Genomic DNA, 12,711 nt, shown 5'->3' with positions numbered 1-12,711 from the left:
CCCAAAAATGCTGCGAGTTGATAGCCACCCAAGATCCGCTGCAACGCCGCTGTCCTGAAGCACCGCCCTGTTTGTACCGGAGGGTGCGTCTGTACTCGGGACTCCGTCACGACACCGACGGCGTACGAGCGGCTCCGTCCCACAGCCGGCTCGGTCACGGAGCACCGTCGGCACGGTGACGTCACGATGGCACGATTGTTTCCTTGAAGCCCTCGGAGAGGCGAGACCAACTGGTGCGCCTTCTGTCCCTGTTCTTTCTGCCTTCCTGCACAACTTCTGCGTGAGTGCAGGTAACATTTATGATGTGTGCCAGATGCTTGTGACCCCGAGGCCCCGTCACCGTCCGGCTCTGGGACCGTGCACGAGGGTCGGCCTGCACCCGCCTCTAAATTAGATTTGTTACTTCCTTTGCTTTTAACTTACACAAGCAGTATCAAGCTTTTTTCTTAATTTATCCAACATAAAAATAAGATTATAAATTCCCTGCTGTGGGGAAATTTAGTTTCCACAACAGCTTAAGAATACAGATAGGAAAAAGAAAAGTACACAGGAAAACAAAATTACAAATACACATGCAATAAAAACAAGAATAGAATAAAAAAGAGAAACTTTTTGGCAAAACTGTAAAAAAAAAATGAAATGGAAGTATAAATACACGCACCCAAGCTATATAGACAAATAAATAAATACACCTTGATATGTACAGAGAAATGTAAAGAAAATCTGATAATTATTGCATGTAGGTGATAAAAAAAAAAATGTATATTGTTAGTTGTAAAATTCCAGGATATATTGTATATTCCACAGAAATTGCACATCAGTGATGTGGATTACTTTATGAGTGATGTGCATACGTGTATATATCTTATACAGTATAGGAGTATAAATGTACAGAAAAAAAAAGTAGGAAAGAGTAGGAAATAAAAAATGAAAACTACTCTCACCAGTTGCACATTCATAGATGTGGATGAGAAAGCAGGAAAGTAGGCACACAATAACACAATGATGTGGCCTCAATCTTACTCACTCCCACTAATTGCTAAATTTTAAATATGACAATGGTTCTTTCTCCGTTTACATCCTCACATTTCTTGGCTCATGAATTTTATTTAAATGTTTTTCTTTTTCAAGCCAAACTTCCCAATAATGAGTCTTCTGGGGAGAGTTGGAGATGCAACCAGATTGGTATTAATTCAGAACAAACTAAATGATTGCAAAAGTGACTTTTACTTCGTAAGGCATAATCACTGTCATCCAGATCTGGCCGTTTGTGCTTCTTATTTATGAAAGTGGCTGTCACTCTCAAATTAAGTTTACAGTCAACTCATCTGACCTTTTGAGTTAGATTAGAATAAAAGGAAAATTGAAATGTCATGTATCTTATGTTTTAATCACTGGGGATATTAATACTACGAAAAAAGAATTCTGTTTACAAATCCAAAATGTCAAATTGCAAGTTGCATTTATTTATAACTTTGCATCCGTCATTATTTTCCATCAGTCAAGAAAATATTCACGACATTTTGTCAGGAGTCTGCAGCGGTAAAGACATGAGGAGAATACAGATAATCTATTACCTACTTTGTTCTTTTGTAGATTTATTTACTCTTCTAGCTCCAGCACGGTTTGTGTATCTGCTGCCACAGTTTTCAGGACCGACTTGTTTTTATTGTGGGTTTAAATGGGGAATGATGAATTGTAATAAATCGGTGAGACTACAAATGTTAGATTCACAATATATTGACAGGGGGATGTTGTATTTTTTATGGAATATATTGTTAAGAAAAAGAATATATAAAAAAAAAAAACCTATGCATGATACACAGATGAGTTTCATATACAACAAATACTGTCTTACTCTGCTATCTCATGCATGATTTATTTCAAATATAGCATACGAACATGATTTTTTTTTTAAAGTGTATAGTATGCAGTGTTTATGTATTTAATGTTTGATGTGAAGCAGAGTTTTCCCAAGTCAGATCTGCCAAATGTTAGCGTGACACAGAACTAAAAATTGAATTATATTTATGGTCATGAAAAACCCCAAATAACAACACACAAAAAAACACGCCAGCTGATTGGATGAAACATCATTCAGTGTTTATCGCGGGTTAAATTCAACCAACCGCACCGACGGCTGTCAGGAAGTCCAACAACCAGCGGTGGTTCCCACCGGACCGACGTTTACCTCGTGAAACAGGAGCATCCTCTGGGAACCATGAATGTCTGTGCAAAATGTTAGGGCAAGCATTGGCATGGCTGTTACCATGGCAACACCAACACAGTGAAAGCACTGCAGGCTCCATGAGGTACATCAGTTCATGAAGATACTGGCATCATCAATGAAAACACGCAGAACACTTGCAGTAAATCAGACAAAACGTCGACGTGTCTTCTGGATTTGAGTCGTTGTTCGTGCGGTTATTTTAAAGGAAAGGAAACTGTCAGTGTCAAAATATTTGAGCATGAACCGTTTTCTTTGATTTAAACTCCTGAACCAAAAATCGTGTGTTAAATCAAAGGGTTGTCATGAAATAAAATAATCCAGGGATTACCTGCAGGTGATTGTTTTCTTGTTCTCCTTTATTTAATGGAGGCGTTTCAATCCTTATAAACTGAATGCAGTTTGAAGTTAATGGAATCCAAGTTGCTTTCCAACAGAAAACGGAGACAGAAATATGTCACGTTAACATCAGAGGTAATTAAAGCGTGATGACTTGTGGAGCAGTAAAAAGAGGAACCAGCTCCGGTCTGCACGTCGCTCTCTCCTCAGCGTGGTTGCCGTCGGTGCCAGAACCGTGTTCGGTCTCCGGTTCTGTCTTTGGCTGCTTCTATTTTGGTCTCCTGCTCAGTCCAAAGTGTCAAGCGGCGCAGGAGGGGAGCGGAGAGCCGCTCTCTCACCGCAGGGAGGGAAACGAAGGGTTGGCTCGTCTCGCCAGAACCCCATAGAGACGTTAGCCCCACAGGTACATGCTAATGAAGACGGAGGAATCAATATTCCTGCCATCCTCCCTACAGCGACACACACACACACACACACACACACACACACACACACACACACACACACACACACACACATCTGTATTTCTGTACTTGTAAGGACTTTCCATTCAACCCTCTCAGTCCCTGTTACAATTAAATCATTATGATGTGTTTGTTTGCTTTAACATTTAGTATTTTAGTAATTAGGGCCCGAGCAGCGATGGTGCGAAAGCCCTATTGTTATTCAAGCGATTATTAGTATTCTCCGTAAACAACTGCATTTTTGGAGGCTTTATCGTACTCAAAAACTCATGAAAGTTGGTACACGCGTCTCTCCCGGCGAACAATGTAGTATTCCAGTGGAATCGCAAGTGGGCGTGGCCAAATGGCTCGCTAGCGCCCCCTAAAGAGATGCCCCGGCGGCTCCATTTACCGACATGCACCAAATTCGGTGGACGTGCGTATCACACCAAGACGTACAAAAAAGTTCAGCGCACCATTACGACAACTCAACAGGAAGTCAGCTATTTTGAATTTGGTTGCCATTTTTTTTGAAGACAGTCAAGTGGTCTTCGACGCCTCATAGGGACGCTGGTTCGAGCCCTGCTCGAGGTAATCCAGACGTTCACGGAGGGCGAGTCCACCGAAGGGTAAACCACACGGTCGCGGTTTGCCGGTTTCAGGTTTGCGTTGTAAATGCAGTCATACTAATAACCAAAGGTCAACAACAATACAAAACAAAAAGAAACAACCTAATACAAAAACTCTAACAAAAAATAAAGGCTGTGACTAAATCTGTCCGAACTACCACAAACTTTGTCCCCCAAAATCTCATTAATTGATTTTAATGTATGACTTTTTTTTTCACATTTCGGATGACATGCTGTAGTATGACACGGTGGTGCAGTGGTTAGAGCAGTTGCCTCAGTGAGAAGTAGCTGGCATGCATGTCAGTTCAGAAAAAAGTCATACTACAAAAGTGATAAAAAAGACAAAGCATGTTGTCCAAAAAGTAACCCAAAAGTCATTTTTGTATAGAGTATATAGTATATTGCATATTGTATAGAGTATAGAATATAGAGTATATAGTATATTGTATAGAGTACAGAGTATATTATATAGAGTATAGAGTATATAGTATATTGTATATAGTATAGAGTATATAGTATATTGTATAGAGTACATAGTATATTGTATAGAGTATATAGTATATTGTATATAGTATAGAGTATAGAGTATATAGTATATTGTATAGAGTATATAGTTTGCAGTATATTATATAGAGTATAGAGTATACAGTATATTATATAGAGTATAGAGTATACAGTATATTATATAGAGTATAGAGTATATAGTATATTGTATATAGTATAGAGTATAGAGTATATAGTATATAGTATATTGTATAGAGTATATAGTTTGTAGTATATAGTGTAGCCAAGGCGATGCGGCTAAGTTTGATGTTTTGTCGTGACACAGGAAGTTGATGTTTAAGGTCAAACGATTCTCCAAACCTCATGAAACTTTGCACATGCGTCAGGCACCAACTTTCATGAGTTTTTGAAGATGTTAAAGCCGCCCAAAAAAGCCTTTTTAAAAAAAAATAAATAAATAAGGAATGAGATCGAGAAGATAATTAAAACTGCAAGTGGGAATATGCCGACCCTCGTGTGCTGCACGACCCGCCGGATCCCCGACGTGCAGCGTGCGACGGCCCGCATATCACTGTTTGCAGTTTTAATTCAGTCTTTATAGTTCCTAGAATTCCTTTTGTGATTCACCACAGCGTACTTGCTGATAGTTAGTGAGCACTCTCATAAAAAATATGAAGACGGGACACAGAGCGGACGTATCAGCACCTTACTGCCCGAAACACCTTCACTGTAATGTCCGTTTTTAATAATTAACTCAGAACATGGATGTTTGCTGACACATATTCTCAGATTAACAGTCTGTAACCTTTATTTGACTATCCTGAGACTCTTACTTTGTATCATGATTACCAGTTACAAGAAACAGAAGAAATGAAATTCACCTGTGGTCCAAAATAAACTGATGAAAGGATCCACAGAGCTGTAACACCCACATTAGAGCATCATGTCAAAACTGAAACTAATGAGATTCCTGCTGAACTGAAATGAAGCAGTGAAAATGGAAAAAAAGGACAAAAGAAATCTCCATCAGTGCAAAAGAAGTGCGAAAATTCACACCTAACTTTGTATGGAAACAACAAGCTGCCTCTCATTCACCGGCACTCTGTCACACACTTTCCTTTAATATTTATTACAAAAGGGCAAAAATAAACTGGATTCTTTCATCTTAATGTAATTTTAAATGTAATCTTCACTCAAAATCTGAAGCCAGAAACAAAATAACCAGAAACCTGTCTTCATTAGTTTTCAGTATTTTCCTGCTATCTTGGGATCTCTGAGACCGTTTCGTCCTCACAAGGATAGAAGAGTCAGAAAACCCCTCTCACACATATCTCACATCTTCATTATCCCAGATGTGAGGGAGTCCCCCGGGACTTAGTTACAGGGGAGAGTATGTCACAGAAGATTAAAATAAAGGAAAGATAAGGGGAAGGAACAGGAGTGAAGGGTGTGAATGGATAAAAGGTGAATTCAGATGAAACAGAGAAAAACAGCAGAACGGAGGAGGGGATGAGGTAGAAACAAAAAGGAGGTCCTCTCTCTTTGGCCTCATGCTGTGAGCTGCTGTGAGCTGCTAAAAGGAAACTGATTAACTGGATCTTCACCATCACGGCTGCAGGAGAGCAGAAAAGGAAACAGAACTTCCTGTTGAGACTTTCAAAATTAAATCTCAAGCAACTCGAATTACTGCGGTTGTTGTTGTTGTTGTTGTTGTTGTTGTTGTCGTCGTCGTCGTCGTCGTGTGCCTCCACAAACCAGTCGAGTTCCAGTTCACATCCAGAATCATATCGTGAAGTGAAGGCTTTGAACATGTTTTGTATAAGGTCACAGTGACCGCTGACCTTTGACCTTCAAAGCCGAATCACTTCATCTTTGAGACACATTTGAAGAAATCCACTGAAGGCGTTCTTCAGATGGAGCGTTTATGAGAACGGGACTGACGGATGGAAAGGGTGTGAGGTCACCGTGACCTTTGACCTTTGACCAACAAGCTCCAAATCAGTCCACCCTGGAGGTCGAGGCAAAATTAGAAGACATTTCCCCCGTCTGTTCCTGATGTATTGATCTCCTTCAAAGTCTTCACTGCATTTATCACACGAGTCTGATAAAGACTGTTTTTTTTTTTCCTCTCCAGGCGTGAACGTCGTCGAAGTCAACGAGTCTTCCCTGAAAGAGCCTCGCTGACAGACCGAACAATCACACTCCAGCTTGGTACGACCAGAGCTAGGTTGCTTTTTTAAAATGTCCATTTCCTGTTTTATTTTGAAACTCACCTGGTGTCTCGTTTCAGGTTTCTTCACTTCCTCGTGTCCTCTCCCCGCTGTGATTGTCTTCCTGATTGTTCCTACTTGTGTTTAATTGCGTCTCGACGCTCTCGAGTCGTTTTTTCCTCGTGTTTGTGAGTCCTCAGAGTTTCTGTGTTTGTGTCTGCTGCTCACCTGGTTTGAACCATCGGCCTGATTTCTGGTTTTGACGTCGGTGTTGTTGACCTGTTTTACACTCAAGTAAAGACTTTTCAACTTTTATTTGTTTGTCTAGTTTTTAGATTTTTGGGTCCGACAGATCCAAGTACAAAATGTAATTCGGACTCCTCCTTCGGGGACCGTCGCGAGCGGCGTGAACGGAGTTTTTAAATGTCCTAAATTATGAGACAAAAGTGTCAATGGTGGACGTGAGAGACCTGAATGAGACACGGTGGGAAATGTTTGCTTTGCTGGATGATGCCACGCGGTCTGTGAAGTACAGAAACTGGTCTTAGTGGTCTTGCTGGTATTTGAAAGCAAATCCTCCTGCGAGCAGGAATATCCGAGTGAGCCGGATATCGACCTCCTCTCTCAACCCTGATGAGTTTATCTACCTCTGATTTAATGCTTTATTTGTTTCAACAGAAATTGATTTGGAGGATTGATTATTTCTGGATGTCCATGAAGCCTTTTTGTTGATGCTAATGTGACATTTTCATCTGAGTCCACACGCAGGAATACGTTTTCATCATCGTTGTTGTTTCTTTTTGTTGTTGAGATTTGTGTCCAATTCACAGCAAATTAACTTTGTGTCGACATCTTGTTCATGGACAGGTGTGTAGTTTTAATTCTCATTATTGGACATACAGGTGGTTATTGATCTGTCCCCTCAAATATACAAATGTCTCCTGTCATTTCTGTGTAGAAATATTCCCAGATTGGGCAGTTTTTGGTTCAATAAGGTTGTTTGGAACCATTAAAGCAGATCTTGTGTAAATATCTGGTTGAGTCTGACACTTTTTAGTTGTTTTTTTTAAGTTTCTTTATTATCTCCCTCCCTCCACCAGAGGTCCCCGGTCTTTCTCGGGGCCTCGCCTCCTTCCTGCCACACCCACCTGCTCCCACCTCTCAATCTGACCCACCTGCAGCGACTCTGCACTGAACATTGTGTTTGCATTGTGTTTCTGCAACATGCGGCGGCTCCTCCTCGACTGCTGACTCATTAGTTTTACTTCACTCTGAGCTTTCTGTAGTTTTCCAGAGTTCTGTTTCCTTGTCAGTATTTTGTCAGCTGCCTACTCTGCTTGGACTTCGTGCCGAGTATTTCCCTTGTTATTTTGTTCACCTGCTGATCACCTGAACTCAACCTTTTTATAAGTAGAATTTGACACTTATTTTATAATGAAATCCTATAATGTAGCGATATGGACGGACGAAGTGAAAAATGTATTCAGATATCTCCGTTTAATCTAAATTGCACCCTTCACATTAATGCATCGGATTCTGGGTGTTCAAGTCAAGTGCACTGCTACTAAAAACAACAAATCAGCAGTTATTAAATGTATTCAAATCATTAATAAAAAGCTAAATGCAGGAAGAATATTGTTTAAAAATAAAAGATCACATATTGTTTTCACCTAGTCTTTATTATGTTTTGCTGAATATTTCATTTGATATTTTATTTTAATATGGGGAATAGAAAAACATTTGAGTCTCTAAATCTCGATGAATGTTTTATTATCTTGGAAGTTTCTTGTCCCATCTTTGTTTTAATGACAGCAGCACTCATGCAGCTGCATGGACTCCATTAGTTGGCTCCAACCTTGCGACCAATGTTATCTCAGCATGATGCGACAACGCAGCAAAGAGCTTTTCATCATGTCAGAAATGTTTTGGCTGTTTCAGTCTTAAAGTGCTCCGTAAATGTTGAGTTGGATTGAGGTCAAGTGACTGCGGAGGAAAATCCACAAAAGTCAGAAACTTGGTGTTCTTGGTCTTGTAAGTAGTTCTTGAAAGCTTCCAGGGGATTTGGGGCTCGTTATTCTGCTGCAGGACGAGAGCTGCTTCTCGTCGGTCAGCGTGGAGTCGGTGGAGTGACCACCACGCTGCGTTGTGTTTGATCCTCTCCTGCTTTGCTTCCACCCTTCTGTCACAGACATAAATCTCTAACAGGGATCCATCAGGAAATCCGACTCTTTCCATCATCCCGTGAGATATGCTGGATGTTCTCATGGAATCACTGTTTCTCTGGTAGAGTCCTCAAGTAGCACCCAGAGTACCGAGGCAAGAATGTGAGCAATTATACGAAGCAGTTGTAAACATGGAAATCTAGTCCCTAGTCGATGCTGCAGATTAGCAAAATGCAGAATTGGACCATCCCATAATGTCCTGTGTGTGTTTCCCAGGATTTATTCCTTATTTCCATGTTTGGCCTTAAATATGACTGAATTTGACAGAAGTTTGGTCTCAGACATTTCGTATGTATCAGGACGCTTGTTTCAGACTTTTACTCTGAAGGCCGACCCATCCTCTCCTCTGTGTAGCTGCAGCTGCTGGCTTGACGCAGCTCTCTCTCTCTCTTCATCTCTCTCCTCCTCCTCCTCCTCCTCCTCCTCTTCGTCCTCCTCTCTGCGCGCCGTCATCTAGCGCGGTGCCGCTGCCTCGTTAAACCTGGAGCTGCCGTCAGGCAGGATGAACTGCCTGATAACCGGAGAGAGATAAAACTAAACATTTGAAATAAAGAAAGGAAAAAGGAAAAACACGTATTTTTTTTTTATGAAGGTAGTTTTTGTTTTTTCATGGAAGACAGTGGAAGGAGACCAACTCAGAGAGAGGATTGCGTTCCCAGCGTGTGCGTTAGTCAGTGTGCGCCCCGGACTCCCACTCAGTGATGTAAAACGGGAAGGTGGATTTTTGGCATGTGGAGGAGCAGGTAGAAGGTAAGACTCGTGATACTCCACCGTGCCCTCGAACTCTGACAGTTATTATCTCTTCAGTCTTTTGTTTTCCGAGATGAATGAAGCTGTTTCAATTCACGACTCGCTCATTAACTGGCTGTTAACTCGCCGCAAAGAAAAAGGTATTGACACTTGGTTTCATCAGCAGACTATAGGCGTCGTCCCCCTCTGGCCAAGAGGTGAGAGTTTGGGGTTTTTTGGAGGGTGAGGATGCAAGTTAATTTAAAGAGATAAATAAATATGAAGAAGAGACCTGATGAGGTCCCCCGTGAGGTGTTGTGATAAATGGAGATAAAAGCTTTGCCTTCCTTTTGGGAGTAATATGGGTGTTGAAGGTAGAAGAAGGTGCTGCATTATGGGAAAGGAAAAGGAGTCAATGAAGTGATGTTTTATATATAAAAGAAAAAGAAAGTAAAATGTTGGTGAATGGATGAGGTGACGCCTGTGGATGTGACTGCAACGTATCTTGTCTCACTTTAAGATTGTTGCAGCAAACAGACTGCATGTGTGTCCACTGGATGTAACACGATGACACCAACACACTTCACAAGGTGGACGGATGAAAAAAAAGCGTCCTGGAGCTGCACAGCAGGGGATGACACACACTCTGTATGAAGTTGGCGGCTGGTGCTCTGCTGTGAGTCAAAGTGGCCCTGCAGCAGAGGAACACAGTCCTTTTTTTGGCTTGTTGTTTTTTTGTGTGTGTGTTTTTTTTAAGAGTGGACCAGGATCTCTAAAAGCCTGCAGCAGGGAGATATAGTGTAGATGTATCTTTTCATGCGGATGAGTGCTCGCAAAAAAGCCTCACTTTACACACTCCTATTCTGACCTTAAGTATGAGAAATAGGACTGAATTATAAATGAGTTACGGTCCAGCCTCGGGACTCTCCAGCGACTGCCTCTTGTCTGACTTCCGTGGGCATTAATTGAGGATGGCATGGCTACGGTAATTGTGTGCAAATTAAATCTGGTTGTTCTTATCTTCATGATGGAGAGCAAAGTTCAGGGGAAACATCCAGAGATGCATTTGTGAGCCGCATCTAAAAATAAAAAAAACAATACTTTGATGAGCAGTGTCGAATAAACGATCACGCTGAGCCAACTCTGACATCACGCAGACACAAATGTGGAGTATAAAAGTAGGGTTTTTTTGTTGTTTTTTTGAGAAGTTTTTTCTGGTGACGAATGAATTGAGGTGCAGCGAGCATTGGGCTGGACCTTCGGGGTTCTCGATGAGTGCCGCCCCTGCTGTCTCCAAGCAAGAGGGATGCTAATGGAGGAGAGAGAGGATACAGGCGTTACCGCTGCAAAGATAGAGAGAGAGAGGCGAGAGAGAGAGAGAGTGTGTGTGTGTGTGTGTGTGTGTGAGGCGTTTCCATGGCAACGTGTCAGGGTGTGTTTGGTCCCCGGAGGCGGTGAGGAATGGAGGAGGGGGGTGAAGAGTGAGAAAGAGATGAGAGGCGCGGAGAAGACTATCCCTCGTTCAGGGTGAGAGGAGGGGAGGGAGGGGGGGGAGGGGGGATAATGGAGGGAAGACGGGAAGGTGGGGTTGCCACCACCCCCCCTCCCCCCCTACCTCCCCCCTCCTTCCTCCTTCACCCTCCTATTGTTTGTTTTCTCCAACCCTGGCAGTCTTCCTTCCTCCGTCCTCACGCCACATTCCTCTGTTTGCTTGGAAGTAAACTCACAGGGCTCGTCGTTCCCGCGGTGATGTCGTTCCCGCGGTGATGTCGTGCCCGCGGTGATGTCACATGTCTCCCCGTCATTATCGAGAGCGTGAAAGAGTTTGAACTTACTTGAGGACATCAAGGCAGCTTCCACCGACTTCTGTTCCTCTTGATCAGCCTTGGCACCGCTCTCAAGGAGATCTTCAGTTTGGCCGTCCCGGCTGTGACCAAAACGTTGCCCCCCCACAGCCTCTCGGATTAAAGCCCAACAACCCCCCTCTGCATTTTGTTTTTCATTTTTGATGAGCAAACTAATGTGTTAACATCCCACCCATGAAGCTGAACACGAACCAGCTGGTTGCCTCTTGGCACTTTCATTTCCGTCAGATGCTGCCAACAATGTTGAAAAGCAACGACAGCGTTTGGGTTTTACGTGCCGAGTATTAAACTGTTTTAATTCTACTGATTTCCTTTATTGCTAATTGTTGATTTGATTAGAAATCCATTTTAAACCAGGTGGAATAATTCAGGCAAGCAGAGTTGCTGAATGGATTATTTTAAAATAATTTAAAAAAAAAACATGCTGCATATTGCAGCAACAAGTATGATCTTAATGTATGGCTCACTCAGTGTAAGGAAAGTTGACTTATACAACAACCGGTAATTCTAGACTAGAAGGCACCAAGAAAAGTGACACCATACGCAAGGCAAAAAGGAGAAAATAAATAAACATAAAAACAAGATTAAATAGAGTAAGACCAATTAAAGTAGGAAAAAAAAGATTACAGATATCGTGAAATATAAATAGAAGCAAGTTTAGCTTCCTAAAACGTCATCTATTAGTGTTTAAAGAGCCCATTGGAGAGAACCAGCAACAGGTGTACCGGACCTCAGTCGTCATGGTACCGATAACAAACACCTGGCTGAGGTTGTGACAGTCAGTCATGTTATGTTTTGTAGGTCCACGTCGAGGAGAATTTACATTCACTGATTCACTGACTGCGAGAGCTCTCCATTGTAAATCTTTTCAACCCTCTGAAACAGAAGGACGGTGTTGTCGTTATATGCGTATGTTATGTTCCCTCGACCGCTTGCATAGAAAGTTAAGCACTTCATAGTGAGTTAAAGTAGCCGTTATTCATGTTTTTCTGAAGTTTTCTCATAAATTTAATGGAGAAAAATATCTTTTGTCACCTGGAGTTTGAAACCAGTTTGGATGTGTTCTTCATAGTATCAATGGCTTCATGATTTTTAGCTGAATTAGCAAACAAAATTTGAACCTCTGCGCATTATAAGTTTATTCATTTTTACGGATTTATTCTAGTCTCCTGTAAACCTGTTCTAACGGACGTTGGAGATAATAATCAGTATCGTCCATAATGATACAAATCAGACAACCAGGGTATTACCGGTGAACTTTAACCTGCGATCAATCTCACTGATGTTTAATGACAGCCTGCAGTATCTTGACCGTTTATCAGAAAACCAATGCGTCAGCGTCAAACGTATTCTTATGATATTAGTGTGCACATGAAACTCTTTGTCCTACAATCAGCCATTATAACGACAAGAAAACAGCAGCTGGCTGCTGAATGGCACCATTACTAATGCAAGGACTTGGCGAATTCACACACAGCAACTGTAATTGCTTAATAATTACCATGTGCTTCAAATTTTTCAACAACATAAATGATTGATAACA

General features: G+C 41.7%; 1 protein-coding gene across 1 annotated transcript in view; it reads left to right on the top strand.

Moving 5' to 3' along the window:
• Positions 1-9,027: 9,027 nt before the first annotated feature.
• lingo2b (leucine rich repeat and Ig domain containing 2b) overlaps positions 9,028-12,711 on the top strand; it is a 36,810-nt gene continuing 33,126 nt past the window's right edge. Inside the window, exon 1 of the mRNA XM_069172991.1 lies at positions 9,028-9,324. The gene's annotated coding sequence lies outside the window, so the exon portion shown is untranslated. The remainder of the gene's footprint in view (positions 9,325-12,711) is intronic.

Source organism: Embiotoca jacksoni, unplaced genomic scaffold (genome assembly GCF_022577435.1).
Source record: "Embiotoca jacksoni isolate LCO1_2020_lvr unplaced genomic scaffold, fEmbJac1.0.p SCAF_57, whole genome shotgun sequence".
Lineage (NCBI taxonomy): Eukaryota > Metazoa > Chordata > Actinopteri > Embiotocidae > Embiotoca > Embiotoca jacksoni.
This window is presented reverse-complemented; position numbering and strand designations above follow the sequence as displayed.